General features: G+C 36.5%; 1 protein-coding gene across 3 annotated transcripts in view; it reads right to left on the reverse strand.

The window, feature by feature from the left end:
* slc6a6a (solute carrier family 6 member 6a) overlaps nucleotides 1-16,263 on the reverse strand; it is a 63,634-nt gene extending 47,371 nt beyond the window's left edge. For 2 of the 3 annotated variants that reach the window (XM_056464094.1, XM_056464096.1), the window contains exon 1: nucleotides 16,109-16,263. The gene's annotated coding sequence lies outside the window, so the exon portion shown is untranslated. Of the gene's footprint in view, nucleotides 1-12,391; nucleotides 12,429-16,108 lie in introns of all 3 variants that reach the window. The other variant, XM_056464095.1, reaches the window with a different exon arrangement.
* Between the last annotated feature and the right edge of the window lie 4,272 nt (nucleotides 16,264-20,535).

Consider the following 20,535-nt stretch of genomic DNA (forward strand, 5'->3'; position numbering starts at 1 on the left):
TACATTTAGAGATGTTGCTTATGTTCACACAGCTACATTACACATCAACTAAAGTTTCAATATGATATCGCAGTAGACCACCCCTTTAAAGTGAAATACTTGAAAATAAACACTGGAGGCTGAGAAAAACGTCATATCCTTAGGAACATTTCAGACGGTGTTTTTTTTTGTGCATCTTATAATATAAGATATAAGCTACTGTCATATTGGATGAGATTTTACTCTCTCTCTCTTGTTTTTTTTTAATCATGCTTATTTATTTTGCTTGGCATCAGGACATATAAAGGGAAAATACATTTAAAGCTGTATTAAACTTTTATTGCTTTGTGCTTAAACACTTTTGCATCTTTGACTCATGGAATGGATATTTAATATTTCAGCGCATTACAGCTTTCACATTTTATTTATATGTTTGTATCTTAAATCAAAAATGAAAACCTTGGTGAGCACAAAAGACTTAATTCAAGAACACCAAATCTTTTCAACCCCAAACTAGTATCATAAATGTCAGTGTGTATGAGTGCAGTTGAGCGAGAAATCCTTTATTAAGACCCACGAGGAAAGAATAAGTCTCAAAACAAGTAAACAGAAAGTTTGAGCTATAAAATGGCATCCGCTGAGATTGTGCAAAGAACAAACTGTTATATAAAACCCATCAAGAAGCTAAAGGCAAATCTCAGTTGTTCAAAGCTCAAGCAACACATTTCTAGAAATCATTTGAATAGCCTCAATCTAAATGTATAAAACTAAATTATATAACTGTGTTATATTAATTTTTCTTCGGCTTTGTCCCTTATTTATCAGGGCTCACCACAGCAGAATGAACCACCAGCTATTCCAGCATATGTTTTACGCAGCGGATGCCCTTCCGGCTGCAACCCAATACTTGGAAACACCCATACACTCTTGCATTCACACACACACATACACTACGGGCAATTTAGTTTACCCAATTCACCTATAGCGCATGTTTTTGGACTGAAATCGGAGCAACCGGAGAAAGCCCAGGGCTACACGGGAAGAACATGCAAACTCCACACAGAAATGCCAACTGGCCTAGCCGAGGCTCAAACCAGCAACCTTCTTGCTGTGAGGCGACAGTGCTAACTAATCACTGAGCCACCATGCCGCCCTACTGTGCTATATGTAGAATGCAAAAGCTACAATTTTAAATGCTTCACATTTTCACACATTCACTTCACAGTGCCTCCATTTTCAAACGTTTGTGTTTTAGTCTGTCTAAACCGAAACACCTTAGTTTCCAAACAAAAATTAGGTTTTGAACATTTTTGAAATCACTCTTGCTGTGTCCAAAATCACCGCCTATACCCTTATTCACTATTCCCTACATAAGCTCAAGAATATAGTCCATTTGAAGGAGTTAATGAAAACAAGTGACTGAGTTCCAGCACTAGAAGGAATGTACTGTTTACTTCAACATGAACATACATTTAGAGGTTTATTGATTTTTAATTTTGTGTTATATCAGTACATATATACAGCGGGGAAAATAAGTATTGAACACGTCAGCATTTTTCTCAGAAAACAGATTTCTAAACTTCCCCGGATGTTGGTCACAACCACTGAAATCCATACATGCAAAGAAAACAAAACTAATTAGTCTTCAAATTTAGTTATGTGTAATAAAATAAAATGACACAGGAAAAGTATTGAACACATGAAGAAAGGGAGGTGTAGAAAGGCAGTGAAAGCCCAGACAGCAGCTGAAATCTCTCCGTAGTTCTTCAGCAACACTCTGCCCTTCCTCATTGTAAATTAATATCAGCTGTTTCAGTCTAACATCTACATTAGCAAGATGATAAAGATGAAACCAGGATGGACATTTCAGCAAGACAATGATCCAAAACACAGCCAAGGAAACTCTCAAATGCTTTCAGAGAAAGAAAATCAAGCTGTAGAATGGCCCAACCAATCACCTGACTTAAATCCAATAGAAAATACAAATCGAATATCACGATTTGATAGACGAGGCCCACAGAACCATCAAGATTTTTACACTCTGTTGAAGTCTGTGAAAATAATCACACCTGAGCAATGCATGAGACTTCATTCCCTATAATTTCAGAATGCAGCATAGTAAAAGTCCGGGTGAGTTTTCTTGCCTGTGTCTGTATTTGGCGAGTCTTCATTGTCATTCAGTCTGATATTATGACAGCTCAGATCTGGCATCCATGGGGATCATATTCATGCAGTCTGACAAGCTCCAGTCCTTTAGGATTAGTAAAAATCGCACAGTGTGAGCCGGGCTTAAGAGAACTGAAGCTTTGAGAATGTTTCCCTGTTAGCTGACTGTGCAGCGTGTGATGGCCGGACTTTAATCAGACTTAAGAGCTGAGCTGTGAAATGAGAGTCGGGCTTCTTCCTCCAGCCTGATATCCTGATCCGCTCACTCTGACATCATAAACCTGCTCACTTCATTACACCTGTCCTACTTGGCCACAGCCCTTCCTCTGTGTGTTTGTGTGGTGTGGTATTTGTGTATACACTAAAGTCAAAATTATTAGCCCTCCTGTTTTTAAAAATGTACCAAATGATGTTTAAATGAGCAAAGAATTTTTCACAGTATTTCCTATAATATTTTTTCTTCTGGAGAAAGTCTTACTTGTTTTATTTCGGCTAGAATAAAAGCAGTTTTTAATTTTTTTAAACACTATTTTAAGGTCAATATTATTAGCCCCCTTGAGCAATATTTGTTTTTCAATTGTCTACGGAACAAACCATCGATATACAATGACTTGCCTAATTACCCTAACCTGCCTTATTTGTATAAATTATTTTCATGATTATAAGGATTTTTATAACAATTCAAGATTTTTCTTTTGTCAAACTTGGATGCATCACTTGCTTTTGTTCATATCTCTGACAGTTTTACCTATTAAAGTTTATTAAAATAATAATGACAACAGAACATGGGTTGCTTTACAATTATATTTTTTATTATGGAAAGAATAAAAGCAAAAAAAAAAAAAAAAGTACACTCACTAAAAATACGGATGTTTTGTTTTGCCTACTCCACAATTCACACATTACTGTCTGGTTAGTTTCTGTCCTCTATTTTTTGTTGACCAGCTTACATCATCTTTTAAAAGTGACTCGTATCTGATTGTATGCATTTACACAGCACACAGCAAACATGCAATGACCAGGAAAAAAAGAGCGGGCACTGACTGACAGCTGATAATAAAAGAGCGCCCTTTTCTCAGTTCCTGTAATTAATCTGTTCACAGGATTTCATTTTTTTTTAAATTCTTTTTGACACGTTGTTTTGCAGTAGTTTATGACAGAAAAGTTCTCATTTGGCCATCTTTTGGCCTTTTTTTTTAAAACCAGTAGGCATCTTAATGTAATGTCCATGGCATGATTTCTGTACGTGATGTACAGTTGAAGTCAGAATTATTCGCCCCCCTTGAATTTTTTTTATTTTTATATTTCCCAAATGATGTTTAACAGAGCAAGAAAATTTTCACAGTATGTCTGATAATATTTTTTCTTCTGGAGAAAGTCTTATTTGTTTTATTTCGACTAGAACAAAAGCAGTTTAAATTTTTTTAAAAACCATATTAAGGTCAAAATCATTAGCCCCTTTAGGCAAATTTTTTTTTTGATAGGCAAATCATTGGATAACGATGTTTTTTTCTGTAGACTAATTAACCTAGTTAAGCCTTTAAATGGCACTTTAAGCTGAATACTAGTATCTTGAAAAATATCTAGTAAAATATTTTTTACTGTCATCATTGCAAAGATAAAATAAATCAGTTATTAGAGATGAGTTATTACAGAGTTTCTGCAGGGTTTAAGACCTTTTTAAGACCATTAAGTATTAAATTTAAGACTTACATCACAAATGCTAAATCACAAAATTAGTGGTAAAATAAATGTATTCAAACTAATTATTTTTTATTATTTGTATAAATTATTTTAATGATTATAAGGATTTTTATAACCATTCAAGATTTTTCTTTTGTCAAACTTGGATACATCACTTGCTTTTGTTCATATCTCTGACAGTTTTACCTATTAAAGTTTATTAAAATAATAATGACAACAGAGCATGGGTTGCTTTACAATTATATTTTTTATTATGGAAAGAATAAAAGCAACAAAAAAAAGAACACTTACTAAAAATACTGATGTTTTGTTTTGCCTACTCCACAATTCACACATTACTGTCTGGTTAGTTTCTGTCCTCTACTTATAAGCTAAAAAGGCTATAATGGTCCAACATTCCCAACCATTATCACCAATAAAGCCTAGAAAAACAGGCCATCAGTATATTGTACTATCATATATTCCTTTCCAGTTATCAAAGAAATAATTTGTTACTTCATTTTAGTTTGTTACTTGTAAATTGTTTTAAATTCAAAATTGTAATATATACATCAGTGTAAAACCTATGAATGGTGGAAAATCATATTCTGTAATATTAAAACCACCTGGGTCCACTTTTGCATTGCCTCTTTTTTTGTTTTAACAAACTTATCCCTCAAGTTTTTCCAAACTTTTACAAAAATCTTTCCTCCTTTTCCACGGCTGTTGCAATTTCTAGCCAATAATTATTGTTCATCTGGTAATCTCTATAATGATCACGTATGGACAGATCATAAAGATGTCAGTACAGGCATACCTGCTTCATACAAAATCTCTTCAAAGTGATTCATATTCAACTCAAATCAAACATCAATATTTGTGACAGATAAAAACAGATTATTGGGAGCAGCAGTGCACTGATCAGGTTGTCAATCATTTTAACTTTAGGTAGGTGATCTGGCAAAATGCTAACGTTAGCTTTGAAAACACAGTCCCTCCCCTGCCATCCAAAGCCACGCCTCCTGATATCATGACCAGCACTGTAGATGACATTAGACAACCCACTAGATCCTGTCATTCACCAGTTAGAAAGCTTTATAGTACTTTATAATACTACAATTCCCAAATAAAAACGGTATTATATCCAGCACGTTTTCAGTTGTGTAGCAAGTAAAACTTGTCATAATGTGCCATATTTCATGCATCCAAGGATATTTGGTCTCCCTCTCTAAACACGCTGTCCTAAAGCGACTCTGCTTAGTGGTTGGTCGGCGTTGTGCAGGAATTACACTTATTACTAAGTCATACTGACATGCTATTTCAGACCGAATATTCAGAGCATAGTGGACAATATAGGGAGCGTGTCACAGGCTGTCATTGTTCAAAAATGAACCAATGTGAATATAAAAGCAACTTCAGCTCAGTAAAGCAGGCTAGGTGGATTAGCGCTATTTACTGATGTTTTGTTGTTCAACTAAAGTAAAGTCGACATTATCAATGCTGTAAAAGGTCCCTTATGAAAGTGAAAATATTCACATCAATCTTTCGCTGGAAGATTTCAGTGGCTGAACAACACTTCTGTGCATATAACCCATTCATAACAACACAATCTACATCTGCTTTGCGTGACTTTATCATATAAATAAGATACTTATTTTACTTGTTTGTTTAATGAAAGAGCAAAGTATAGAGGTGTTCTGTAGAAAAGGAACTGTTGTCAAAAATAATATATATTTATTATTATTTTGTCTGTTTTTCTTTTCAATAAAGAATTGTTTTTGTTTTATTTAAAGGTGATATATTAACTGAACTTCTACTGTTGAGTGTGATATGTTTTGCATACTAATGAAGCATTTTTGCAGAAGTAGATGAAGCTGATTGTCTAAAATTAACTTGAGCTCTGCAGCGAAACTTCCTGTGAGCACAGAATATTTGCAGTTGAGAAGTCTTTTTGGCTGCTTGTACATTGCCGATCTTGACGGTCAATTTCGATTTTGTGACTATATCTGACTTTTTTGTTGACCAGCTTACATCATCTTTTAAAAGTGACTCGTATCTGATTGTCTGCATTTACACAGCACACAGCAAAGGTGCAATGACCAGGAAAAAAGAGCAGGCGCTGACTGACACCTGATAATAAAAGAGCGCCCTTTTCTCAGTTCCTGTAATTAAGCTGTTTGCAGGGTTTCATTTTTTAAAAATCTTTTTGACACGTTGTTTTGCAATAGTTTATGACACAAAAGTTCTCATTTGGCCATCTTTTGGCCTTTTTTAAAACCAGTAGGCATCTTAATGTAATGTCCATGGCATGATTTCTGTACGTGATGTACAGTTGAAGTCAGAATTAATTGCCCCCCTTTGAATTTTTTTTAAATATATATTTCCCATATGATGTTTAACAGAGCAAGGAAATTTTTACAGTATGTCTGATAACATTTTTTTCTTCTGGAGAAAGTCTTATTTGTTTTATTTCGGCTAGAACAAAAGCAATTTTTAATTTTTCTAAATTATTAGCCCCTTTAAATTATAGAAAATAATCAAAATTATTAGCCTCTTTAAGCTATATATTTTTTCGATTAGTCTACAGAACAAACCATCATTATACAATAACTTGCCTAATTACCCTATCCTGCCTAGTTAACCTAGTTAACCTAGTTAAGCCTTTAAATGTCACTTTAAGCTGTACAGAAGTGTCTTGAAAAATATCTAGTCAAATATTATTTACTGTCATCATGGCAAAGATGAAATAAATCAGTTATTAGAGATGAATTATTAAAACTATTATGTTTAGAAATGTGTTTAAAAAATCTGCTCTCTCAAACAGAAAACGGGGGAAAAAATAAACTGAGCGGCTAATAATTCAGGGTGCTAATAATTCTGACTACAACTGTATGCGGTAGTTTTATATTAGGTTATATTGGTTACGTGGTGGGTTTTGTGCTCTCTCTCTCTCTTGTTAACATGCTTAAATACTTGTACTACGTGACAATATAAAGGCTTTTTTAGTCCTCGTGTATGAGATTTAAGATTTGGGATTCTGCTGAAGTCTTTTCTGAAATGAAAGTGTCAGACTTGACGTCATTCGCTATGGTTTTTAATGATGCGCGACTTACATTAACAGGTGAAAATCTGATCTACACTGCAGACAAAAGGACACAGATCCGATTCATATCGGATGAATTTCCACATATGAACAAGGCCTGAATCAGATTTGAGTAAATCGGAATCCATGTGATTTTTCTTGTTTACATGTACATGGGTCATATCCGATCTGTGCCACATGGGAGAAAAAAAATCGAATTGAGTCACTTGAATCATGCAGTGTAAATGCAGCCTTTGACGTTGTGCAGAGAATCAGTAGAAGAGGATGTATGTATGGGTGTGGCCAATGGAGGACTGGAGAATGATTGACAAGTGACGAATTCCACTAAACTCAGCTACGTATAAAAGTGCAAATCAGGAATTGAAATTTGTTGCGCATCCCTGAAAGTAACTCTTGCATTGCATTGAGGACAACAGAATTCTGTGAGTCGAATTATTCTCCTGTGTCCAATAAATTACTAAGATTTTGACATTGACGAAAAACCTCTCCTGGCCTTTTTTATTAACGCACATAGAATTATTCCAACAGAACCTTAAATGACTTCTGTTGTGATGATCTGGTGCTATATAGAAAATAAAATGGAGTAACTTGACTTTCAAGGGGGCATCTTAGGGTCATCTAAGCACATACTGACTTACTGTAGAATTATGAGTAATTCTGATGAAACTGAGATAGGGCAGGTTATACACGGTTACATTTTGAACATACATTTTTAATAGTTTACTAGTGAAATGTTTGTATTTCTCAATTTGGAAAAAAAAGTCATTTTAGGGGATTAAACTTTGCCATACTGAAGTTCATGCTGTTCTCTTAAAAGGACTGTCTGTTTTATTACTGATTATATCATCTGCATCATGCAAAGTTGAGTTGAAAATATTCATTTGAGGACATGTTAGTTTTTTCCTAGTCTCATGCTGTACTGGAGTTACACAAACAAAAAAAGTCACATTTATTTACTGCATAAAGCACACTGAAAAAAACTATTCACTGAAAATTGTTGCAAACATTTTATATGAGCTGAATTTAAACAAACAAATGAAGTTGAACCTTACTAAATTGAATTTGTTTGATTAAATTCAGCTCATATAAATTGTTTGCAGCCATTACCTTAAAAGAACTGAGTAAATCCAATGAATTGTTTTTTTTTTTAGTGTGTTGGTGCGTCTTAAAAGTGTCAGAGGCTAAACAAGATTTTTCAAGCATCTATACTCAAGCAGGGGCGGCATGGTGGCTCAGTGGTTGTCACTGTTGCCTCACAGCAAGAAGGTCATTGGTTTGAGTCCCGGCTGGCTCAGTTAGCATTTCTGTGTGGAGTTTGCATGTTCTCCCCGTGTTGGCATGGGTTTCCTCCGGGTGCTCCGGTTTCCCCCACAGTCCAAAGACATGCGCTATAGGTGAATTTAATAAACTAAATTGGCCATAATGTATGAATGTGTGTGTGAATGAGTGTGTATGGGTATTTCCCAATACTGGGGTGCAGCTGGAAGAGAGTGTCCGCTGCATAAAACATATGCCAGAATACTTGGCGGTTCATTATACTGTGGTGACCACTCATAAATGAGGGACTAAGTCAAAGGGCAATGAATAAATGAATGATTTTTTTTTGTGCCAGATTGGATTAATCTTACTTGAAATGCTCACACAGGCCTAATAAATAAATGTTAAACTTTCACTATGGTTAAACTTTGCAGTGACCCAGTGTGTTCTGAACGATGGCTTCTGACCAACGATAATTTTTGTTCATTATCGTCATCAACTATCAACTTTAACCATTCTGCGATGTGACAATTGCCGTTACACACATTAGAGCTGAGCAATATGATAATAATCTCATATCATGATAAAGAAAATCAATTAAAACTGCTTTTATTCTAGCCAAAATAAAACAAATAGGACTTTCTCCAGAAGAAAAAATATTATAAGAAATACTGTGAAAAATTCCTTGCTCTGTTAAACATCATTTGGGAAATATTTGGAAAAAAAACCATCTCAGGATATATATTATCATGATATATTTAAATAGGTAACATTGACCACACGAAAAGCTCTCTTTTTAACATTTTAAAGTATGCACTTAAATATATACTCATTCATATATGATTATTTTTCTCACTTTATGTTAAACGTCTGGGCAAATGTTTGATTGAGATTGTAGAAAAATAAAATAAACATTTATGAAGAATAAATCACGATGTTGACATAGGTGTTTGTATCTCCGCCCTCTTTTGAAAAGTGGGCTGGGAGCAAAACCTCATTTGAATTTAAAGCACAGTGACCAAAACAGCACAATTTAAATAAAAGCCTAAAATGGTCAATTTCATAGAGTTATAAAACATTATCTGTGTTGTATTTTGAGCTGAAACTTCACATACGCACTCTAGGCCAGGGCTATTCAATTAGTTTGTCATGGGGCCAGTTCATGGACAGCATCCCAAGTGAGGGACCAGAGAGATATGGCTCGCAAGTGATGACACAACAGCAATATAAGAGCCCATATGCTGTATTTTTGCTCCCTAAGACAGCCATGTTGTATTTTTCAACATTAAAATGTTAATATATTGTATTTTGAAACTCCATAACATCACTGAATTGTACAGTGTGGCTTTTTTTACAAACATATTCAAATGTTGTATTTCGAAGCACAACAAAATCAGTGTATTGCTTAAGTAGGCCTCTTCTACATTCAAACACATTCATAAGTTATGTTTTAAACTGCGTAACAATTAGTTATTGCGTAACACTTATAGATTTTGGTTGTACGATTATATAGTCTGAGGAAGAATCACGGTTTCACAGTTATCACCATTATTATGCATTTATTAAATTCAAAACACTACCAGTTTAGGAAAAAAAATCACAAGAAAACTGCTTATATTTTAAAGTGTTGTTTCTTGCTGCTCAGTAATCAAATAATACGGCACAAAATATTAATAAAAACACAAACAATAGTCCATTTCTCTCATTGAACTCAAAAATAAATGAAAAAGTTTTTGATTTAAACATGAGTGACAATTTTACAATGAAAATAAATTACAGAACAATGAATGAATAAATAAAAATAAATAGTATTTTTCTAATGTTAATATAACCTATATATTAGCTAGAATTAAATATATATTAGCAGAATTTATAGGAACTGTTGTTATTATCTGCGTCCATACACACATAAACATTTGAATAATTTGTAATAATTCGTTTAACGTATATTTTGTTTCCATTGCACTGAAAGCCACGCACAACTCTCACAGCTACAGCATGAGATGTTTTCTACTGTGTGCGCCTGGAGGGCGTGAGTGTGTCATTCTGCTTGCGAGCTGTGCATGCACCGCTCCCAATATGCGCATGTCTCCATTGGAAATAATGAACTTGTGTGCGGTAAAGACGCAATATGTGAACAGCCTACTGCTATAGTTAATCCAATGTGTGTGCATATTAGCCTCGGTATAAGCCCGGAACTTTAAACTAGCACACAGTTGGCATAACTTTGTTTAGTTGCAGCAGTTTTGTTCCGTGCAACAGAAACGGGGCGTTGAAAAGCTTTTACAATTAATTAACCGTAATGAATTTAAGCGTGGTCAATAGTGAAATCAGCTAATCATTGCATCCCTATTAATGATATCAGTGCAATGTACAAAAGGCCTTTCTACAAACATATCCAAATGTTTTCGGCTGCCCACACCACTCGCTTAATGTCAGGAGACTCACTCACTGCGCAGCCTTTAACTGCAGCTCGTGCTGTATTGAACAGACTCACGTCACTTCATAACTATAGCGGCCGGGTTTTGACTAGACTAAATTTATTTTTGATGTCTTGGTCACAGTATTTGGAGGGCCGGAACAAATTGCCTCGGGGCTAATTGAATAGCCCTGCTCTAGGCACATCAGTGATTTATTTTTCATCTTGTAAAAAAGGCATAATAGGTTAGGGTAGGACCCGAACCGGAGGCTGCCCTAAAGAGGAAAAAAAGAGGAGGAGATGGGGTGGAAGGAGGGTTTCTCCAAGACGGAGATGACTAAAGGTAAGATGTTTTGGTTATTTATAATAAGTTAGGAATGGACTAATTAGTGGTTTGTACATTAGCTTGACTCTGGGCCAGCCGTGTCAATCCCCCTTTCATACAGTTTCTTTATACAAGTAGCACTTCATGTTTTGTATTGCCCCTTCATGACTGAATGCCTCCTCATTCATTAGTGGCTATATGACTAAATGTAATTTTTTTTTCTACTATGTCTGTAGGTCCCAGAAAACAACATTCTTAAAAATAACAGAAGAAAGAAACTCATAAATATTGAAAACCACATGAGGGAGAGTTCATACTTAGCTGATGATTGTAATAAGCTAGTTTGGCATGCTGTCCCGGGAGAGAGCCCTGGGCTCATGGGATCCTCGAGCCTGGGGCTCCCTCCCGTTTGCAGGGCGAGAGGGGAGTTTGAGCTCAGGTAGATCTCGAGAACGCCCCCCCCCCCCCCCCCCCCTGCTGCTTAAGGATTGCTATGAGGGTGTGTTGCTGGAGGAATTTCACTGTGGTGCTGATTTGGTTTAGTCAATTTACTTATGTCTCAAGTTTTGGACTGTGGCCGGGTAGGACCCGAACCGGAGGCTGCCCTATAGAGGAAAAAAGAGGAGGAGATGGGGTGGAAGGTAGGTTTCTTCAAGACGGAGATGACTAAAGGTAAGATGTTTTGGTTATTTATACTAAGTTAGGAATGGACTAATTGGTGGTTCGTACATTAGCTTGACTCTGGGCCAGCCGTGTCAATCATAAGCATGTGATCCTCTGGAAATTAGCTTATAAATAAACTTCACTTATGGTAAACTAGACCTTTAAGCACCAACAACTGGTGCAAAAGAGTGCAGGTAAAGCTCACTGCCAAACTCAAATAGTCAGATGCCCTTTGTGTGCCAATGTTGGTTTGGCCATGAGAACAGAAATAAAGCAGCCTCAGTTTATCTCAACCACTATCAACCGTTTTCAACCTTGACCCCAGTTTATCTGGCCCTCTCATTAGCCTTCATGTAATAGCTTAACAAAAGCTATCTGAATGCATGTTTAATCAATCAATGACATAATCAGAGAGGTATAAAACAACATATCTGAAGCCCACAACAACAGGCAGATCCAGCTTAACCTTCTGGATACTCAGTTGTGTTTGAAAGCTCTCAATGTGTTATGAATTAAACAGATTTGCTCTGAATGTGTTATAAATTACACAAACCATCAAATATGAAACAATATTAAAGGAATAGTTCAACCAAAAATGAAAGTTTGCTGTTGATTTATCCATGGTGTGGGGGTCTATTTTTTTAGTACGACAATAAAGAAGATTTTGAAACTGTTTTCATTGAGGATTCATAAAAATCTAGACACTTTGAGAGTTAAAAAATATCTACACGGCCAAAATCCCCAAAATGAAAAGTTTGGTTAACCAAAAGTGAAAATTCTGCAATCATTTACTCACCCTTCACTTGTTCCAAACTTGTTTGAGTTTCTTTTTTCTGGTGAACACAAAAGAAGATATACTCAGGAATACTAAAAAAAAATTGCCTTTGACTTCAATAGTATTTGTTCCTACTATAGTTAAAGATGCAGTAGGTGATTGTCTTCAGAAACATGTTTTCAAGAGTTCCCACTTAGATATTCTTAGCATTTATAGCAGGTTTGGAATGCTGTTGCGGGAGAGAACCCTGACCTCGGAGATATTTGAGCCCAGGGCTCCCGCCCAGTCAATAAGCATATCAGGAGATCCGAGATCAGGTAGGTCTCGAGAGCTCCCCCTTTAGAAAAGGGAGGAAAATGAGGAGATGGGGTGGAAGGGGGGATTCTTCCAAAACAAAGATAGAGCAGTAGGGAGAAAATGATCCATTTATAGTAAACCAGGATTACTCTAATTGGATTATTACTGATTACAGATGAGCAGCCAGTCGTGCTCAGTAATATCACGTGCTCCTCTCGAAATTAGTTTATGAAACTTCGCTTGTTGTGCTGGTTGAAAGTCTCTTCACATTCCACTGATTAAAGTAAATGGTCTAAATGTATATATATATGTATGTTTTTATTCTGGGAAAGGCAAAAGACTAAAAAATGTTCATCCAATTAAAATTTGTTGGGCCGATAATTCCCATAATTGTGATAAGTAGCCCAAACTGTCTGTCAGCAAATGTAGATTTCACGCAGATCCGGTATTTGCATGTGCATGTGCACTGTGTTCATGTGCACATGAGAGAGTGACAGCAGTAAAAACAAATGCTGAATCAAAACATTAGAAATGCTGAATCGATATTGGAGTTACTTTTGCACGATGGAGGATGGAAGACACCATGGCTGAAGTATTTCTTTTAGACAGGTAATGTTCTGTTTTAAAACTATTTTAGTCACACAAAGCTGATGTAGATTGTATTGTTTTACAAATGGCATGGTTTCTGCTACATTCATTCTTCCATGGCAGGGCGCCACACCCAAATTCATCCCGCCACGGCTACATTAAAGCTTCTCATTCAAAACATTTAGCCGTTTATTTTAAAATAGCAGATTATAATCGCACCAAAACGTTTTAAAAGGTAAGTGAATTATAACAGCGCCAACATTTCTGTAATCGTAATAGTGCTGTGCATTATTTGTTTAACCCTTTAAGGTTACGTGCTGACTGACTGACTGACTGACTGACTGAACGGTGAGTGATGCGTGAGGCCAGCAAACACGGCGTAGCTTTCGCTTATGATGAACACAGTTTCTATTATTTTATTTTATTTATAGATAAAGGTCCATGGCTCTGCATACAATGACTTTATCTTGCTGGAGTTTATAACCGTTTCACTTAACTTCAGGACGCATTGTTGCCACTCTGTAGGTCTATTGGAGACATTCATAAATATTCCTAGCAAATCTAATAAATGTTGGAGACATACTTGTGACATAAACGGACTAAATCACACTTCAGCAGCGTTTATTTGAGAGCACACAAGAAAATCTGCACTTGAGCAGCGTATTTTTGAGGGCGCACAAGAAGCTTTGTGCACGAACAGAGGAAATCGCATGAGCACAGAGATTCACATGCTCGTATTACATGCATGCGATCTCGACTTGTAATTCTGCGCTGATGACATTTGTCAATGAAATAACATCACAGGTAGATCAGTGTAAAAGACCCAACAGAGTCTGCCGCCACAGCTGGAAAAAATCCTAGAGGAAACACTGAATGGGTTATATGCACAGAAGTGTTGTTCAGCCACTGAAATCTTCCAGCGAAAGCTTGATGTGACTATTTTCAGTTTCATAAGGGACCCTTTTACAGCATCAATAATGTCGATTTTTATCTAGTTTAATAACAAAACATCAGTAAATAGCGCTAATCCACCTAGCACGCTTTACTGAGCTGAAGTTGCTTTTATATTCACATTGGTTCATTTTTGAACAATGACAGCCTGTGACACGCTCCCTATATCGTCCACCATGCTACTCTGAATATTCAGTCTGAAATAGCATGTCAGTATGACTTAGTAATAAGTGTAATTCCTGCACAAAGCCAGCCAACCACTAAGCATACAGTAATCGCTTTATGACAAAGTACGTGAGAAATTGAGACCAGCGATCCTTGCATGCATGAAATATTGCACATTATGACAAGTTTTACTTGCTACACAACTGAAAATGTGCTGGATATAATACCGTTTTTTGTTCGGAATTGTAGTAAAGTACTATAAAGTTTTCTAAATGGCAAATGACATGATCTAGTGGGTTGTCTACTGTCATCTATAGTGCGTTTTTGTGATTTCAAGAGGAATGGCTTTGGACGGCAGGGACTGTGTTGTCAATGCTATTATGCTAACGGTTAGCATTTTGGCAGACCACCTACTGCACCTTTAGGTCAATTCCTTCAGAAAATAACTCAGAATTTCTTATTTTGTGTTCAACAGATTAAAGTTAAAGTTTTGAACCACTTGAATGTGAGCAAATGGTGACAACATTTTCGAGGACCTACCAAGCAAAACAACCAATGAAAATAAAACTGAGCATCATCAAAGACTATAGAATACATAATGCCAACTGGCCCAGCGGGGACTCAAACCAGCAACCTTCTTGCTATGAGGCAACAGTGCTAACCACTGTGCCACCATGTCACCATAAATCAATTATTGCAATGATATTACAGCATTTTGCTAAAACAAATTGTACCAAGGTGCAATGTTAGGCACTGTTTCTGCAATGTCATCTCGTGCATTATAAAACTAAATCTGTCTGGAGTCCAAATTAAATCTGAAAAAAAAAAATATTCTGCTGCCCTAATTCTCCAGCAAGCGCTCCTGATGAAATTACATTTTGATGCGTGTTTAATTTGGAAACCCCAGCCACGGAATGAATTATACAAGCCCCTAAACTAGTTTCAGAAGATTGACGAACAACACAGACCTTGCACGAGCCACAAAATGAAAGGCAGCGCGCGCGCGGACACGCCTCACATATCCTGCTCTCATGCATTTGTAAACCTTTCACATCTCTAATGCATTTCCATCAGCTACAGTTTTTACATCCACCACACAATGCATGCATGATAACAAGTTCAAATCTTGGCTGTGTCCCAATAACCTACATTGCGTGTGTGCGCGCGTGCCGGTGTTACATGAGCCCACATGACAGGTCTGTCTCCAGCGGTGTCACTGTGTTTACACGGACGAGCCGTGCAAGATAAATTCACATTAACCTACATTTTATTGACCCGTTCAAGCACACGCGCTATGAGTAAGATGTTCCTGAGCTGTTTTGGAGCTGTTAACCACTTTGAAATCCTCTTTAATTATGGCGCTTCTAAAATAAATTGATTGCATTTAATATTTAATGCAAAAAGCCTGAGAGCACACTTACGCGCAGCAAGATTTTGATACAAGAAACGCATTCGTTAAATGATATGTTTACAGAGCCAATATCATTTATTTGTTTATTATTTATAGTTCTTAGACACAAAATAAATAGCCTGCATGTGTTTATTCAAATAGGTAGACAATAAAGGTGTGCTGTGATGAAAGCCGGAATGATTTAGTGTGTGTTTGTGAGCATTTTAGTAAAAGAAATGACCAGGTATCCGCCTAAAACATTAATAAAATGCACAAATAACAATACATATAAGCTTAAACATACACATCAGGCACCGCTGACCTGAAGGATGCAAGGTGTCACTCACCTGAAAATGCCGTTTATTGCTCAAGTCCGTCTCTTGTTCTTTTGTCTTCTTGTGGTGAGGCTACAAAGCAAGGCAAATAATCTTTCCGCCTCTCCCCCCCGACTTGTGTCTTATATGGGAGCGCATGTAATAACGGAGAGAGTGGAAAACCACCAGACTCTCATGCAACAGGGGTGTTTCTTAAAGAGACACGCACACGCGCACTTCACCAGCGCTCGGTGTCGCGCACATCGCACCATTGGGCTGCAATTATGTTGCTTAGTAATGAGAGTTTACATGACGCCACCAGATGGCACATAAAGCTCAATACTTATTTAAAATACATATATATTTCGTCAAGCTAAAGACAGTTGTAGAGTTGGTATAAATATGGGGCAAAAACGCAAATCTCAAAATGATTTCTGTAAAACCTCATATAGTTAATCACAAACGACTGCGAAACTCAATGAAAACTACCAGCGATGAGAAAAGTAACATTTATCGCGTGACCGCGGGTGCTCGCTTCCAGGTTGCCTCAGCAGCGGTTTGAACAAGATTAAACATCTGAAAAAGGTCATTAATAATTTATATTTGTTTAATTGAATATTAAACAATCAGTTGAGGGTTAAAAATACAAATTAACACCAATTAACGCTTTGAATCTCATCCATTTTTGAATAAGTCTCATGTTTTGATTGCGTTCGTCTCGTTGATCTTGCGCATGCGCAGTTTCAATCACAACTGCAAAGCTAATCGTATATATACACTCATGCCATTCCATCATAAGAGCTCAGTGAATCACATTCAGTTATTTAAAAGCTGTTTTTAAATATAACTCCAACAGCCGCAGTGCTAAAGCAAAATCCAAATTCTCCTAAAGTGGGGTCACATGAAGGGTCAGTGGCCTTGTGAGGGGATAATCCACCCAGGCTCTAAACTTTGGGATCAACTTAAAAAAAAGGAGAAAGAAAAGAAAGAAGCAAGGCTGGGGAGGAAAGAGCACACGACCAAAGTCTGACTGTATGGCAACAATGCTGAGCTAATTGCGTCTGCCAATCACAGCTAAGCTAAAGCATTATGATCTTGGTGGTGTTTTTCCATAAAGCCAGAGTGTGTGTGTGTGTGTGTGTGTGACACGATGCCTCTACATGTCAGTCTCTCTCCTTTTCTTATCTGCTTTAATAAAATCTAGCCATTGCGTGATCACAATCCCAAGGTCACGGATATCAAGGTCTATTTTTGAGGTATTTGGAAATGAAGATGAATCTATTGTAGCCTATGGTGGATAATGCAGAGTTTGCTCCCCCAGAATCATGTTTTGCCATGACCTACGCATGTGTGAGATTGTGTGTGGACAGATGGCCTGTCCATGTGTCCACACTGTGCTTCTCTCCAGGATGTTAGTCAAAAGGCCCTCAAACTATGGGATGGCAGACTCTCGCTGCTTTTATTTTTCCCCCACATACATGCACACACACATGCTGTGTTTGTTGATGTACGTCACATAGCCTACATGTGATGACATTTGCTTGGTTTAATGTCAGTGCACAAATCTGTGATGTGCTTTAAGAAACATATAGCCAAAATAATCACGAGTCTAACTTAAGTATCTGAAATACTTCTGAAATGCTATATAGCTCTTACTTGTCATTTTTATAGTTATATTAAAATAATATATCATTTTAATCATTTCAAATAACTAATTTAAAGTCTCATGTATTGTGTTTACATATATAAAATATCACAGTGCTTGTTGAATGGCCAAATACATTGTGATATATGATGCATGGTTAAAAATCTCATATTTCTCTTGTTTTAATGTCAACCAACCAATCACGTGACATGCATTGACTTCTAAAATGCTAATTCTCACTGTAGAATCGCAAATACTCATTGAATGAACACAATCTGGCATAATTGTATTGAAGCATACGTGTGTACTGATAATATACAGTATAATGTGTAATGGCATTTGTGTTACCTTTTAGGAGGTACATTTTTAAATGATGTTTTTGATGTAGTGTGTACTGCAAAAATAAACCATGATTATATGATAAAATTATTACATTTTATATATATATTTTTTGTATCTTGACTACTTTTTGAATGAACAATACATATTATACAGCTAGTATGTTATTATTTAAAGGGTGTAGTATTTTTGTAGACTAACTGAAAATGACGATTCTTTATGTTTTGAATGATCATATATTTTATACAGCTCATAATTGTATTAGTAATATTTAAATTATGCTATTTTATACATCAACCAACTTAAAATGACATCATGCCTTATAAGATACCAAGTTTACCCATCTAAAAACTTGGTGAATGGTCCAAATACACAAAAATGATAAACTATGCTACAGTATGTTATACTAATACTACAATACCAAATCAGAAAAAGAAGAACGAGGTGTTTTCTAAGTTTACGTAGACTTGTATTTTATTGCAGACAATACAACAAACATTATTGTGTTCCTCATGATTTTTATTGTTTTTATCAAAATAAGCACATATTCCAATTTTACTTCTTGCAACACATTTCAGAAAAAGTTGGAGCAGTCAAGAATTTACCACTTTGTAATATTCCCATTTCTTTTCACAACACTTAAAAGACGTTTAGGGACTGAAGTGATGAAGTGTTTCAGGTGTAATTTTGTCCCATTCTTCCTGAAAACAAGTCTTAAGGTGGGCAACAGTATGGGGTCTTCGTTGCTGCATTTTGCGCTTCAAAATGCGCCACACATTCTCTATTGGAGAAAGATCAGGACTGCAGGCAGGCCAGTCAAGTGCCTGTATCCTCTTCCTCCGCAGCCAGGACTTTAAAATATATGCAGAATGTGGTTTTGCAGTGTCTTGTTGAAATATGCATGGGTGTCCCTGGAAAAGAAGGCAGCATCTTGTGCTCCAAAATCTCTGTGTACTTTTCAGCATTAATGGTGCCATCACAGAAGTGCAAGTTACCTTTGCCAAAGGGCACTTGAGTATAACAGACCCTGGCTTTTGGAATTCTTACTGGTAACAGTGTGGATGATCCTTTTCTTCTTTGGTCCAAAGCACACAGTGTACATTTCTTGCAAAAATTACCTGAAATACTGATTAATCTGACAACAGTGCACATTTTATTGTTTTATCTGACAACATTTACACCTGTGACGCTCCAGGGACAGACGAGTCTCCGCTGAAGTCCAGCTTCCAGCCTCCGGCACTTGGACTGCAGCTCTGCACAAGATGTTTGGCCAGTGGAGAAATGGTCGTGCCCATCTGAGCCTGGTTCCCTCGAGGTTTTTTTTTTTCACTTTCACCAATTGGTGAAGTTTTTTCCTCGCCGCTGTCACCACTAACTTGCATGGTTCGGAATCTGTAGAGCTGCGCATCGATGGATTTGCTCTTCAGTGTTTGAACCCTCAGTAGTGATTATTAAACCACACTGAACTGAGCTAAACTGAACTGAACTTAAACTGAAAAGTGAACTACACTGTTTCAATTGACTATGATCTTTTATGTGAAGCTGCTTTGACACAATCTACATTGTAAAAGCGCTATACAAATAATGGTGAATTGAATTGAATTGAATTTTCACTTTGGGGTGGTCTCAGAGTCCAAAGAAGTTGACCGCACTTTTGGACACTGTTAACATAGGGCTTCCTTTTGGCACAGTACAGTTTTAACTGGCTTTTGTGGATGTAACCACGTATTGTGGTACTTTACAAAGGTTTGCCAAAATAGTTCTGAACCCATGTGTTGATATCGCTTATAGATGAATGAGGATTCTTGATGAAGTGCCACCTGAGGGATCACGGTTATTCAGCTTAGACTTGCACCCTTGTTCTTTACACACTGATATACTTCCACATTCCTTGAATCTTCTAATGATGTAATGCTGCACTGTTGAAGGTGAAATGTCCAAATGTCTTCCTAACTCTCTATGAGTAACATTGTTTTTAAACATTCCAATAATCTTCTCTCGCTTTTATTGGCAAACTGGCAATCCTCAGCCCATGTTTGCTCCTAATGGACAAGACCTTTTTTGGATGCTGCTTTTGTTCCACGCCAAAATTACAATTACCTGTTGACATCACCTGTTTTAAATCACATCACTATTTACCAATTTATCTGATTACTAGCCCTAAACTGCTCCTGTTTCTGAAATGTGTTGCTGGAACCAAAATTGGGATACGTGTTTATTTTGAAAAAACAAACAAATAAAATCACGAGGAACACATTAAATAATGTTTGTTATACTGTCTGATTTGGAAATCACTATAAATTACGCTCAAAGTTGTATATTTAATATATTAGTCAACTTATGGCACGCGTTGACTTTTAAAATTTAGTTTAATATTGTGTCCACCAGATAACTCATTTGCAGCCTTTTCATATTCTTTTTGCAATAGACTTAATAGCATATTTTGACAGTATACATCTATTCAAATGAAACACAA

This window comes from Danio aesculapii, chromosome 8 (genome assembly GCF_903798145.1).
Source record: "Danio aesculapii chromosome 8, fDanAes4.1, whole genome shotgun sequence".
Classification (NCBI taxonomy): Eukaryota; Metazoa; Chordata; class Actinopteri; order Cypriniformes; family Danionidae; genus Danio; species Danio aesculapii.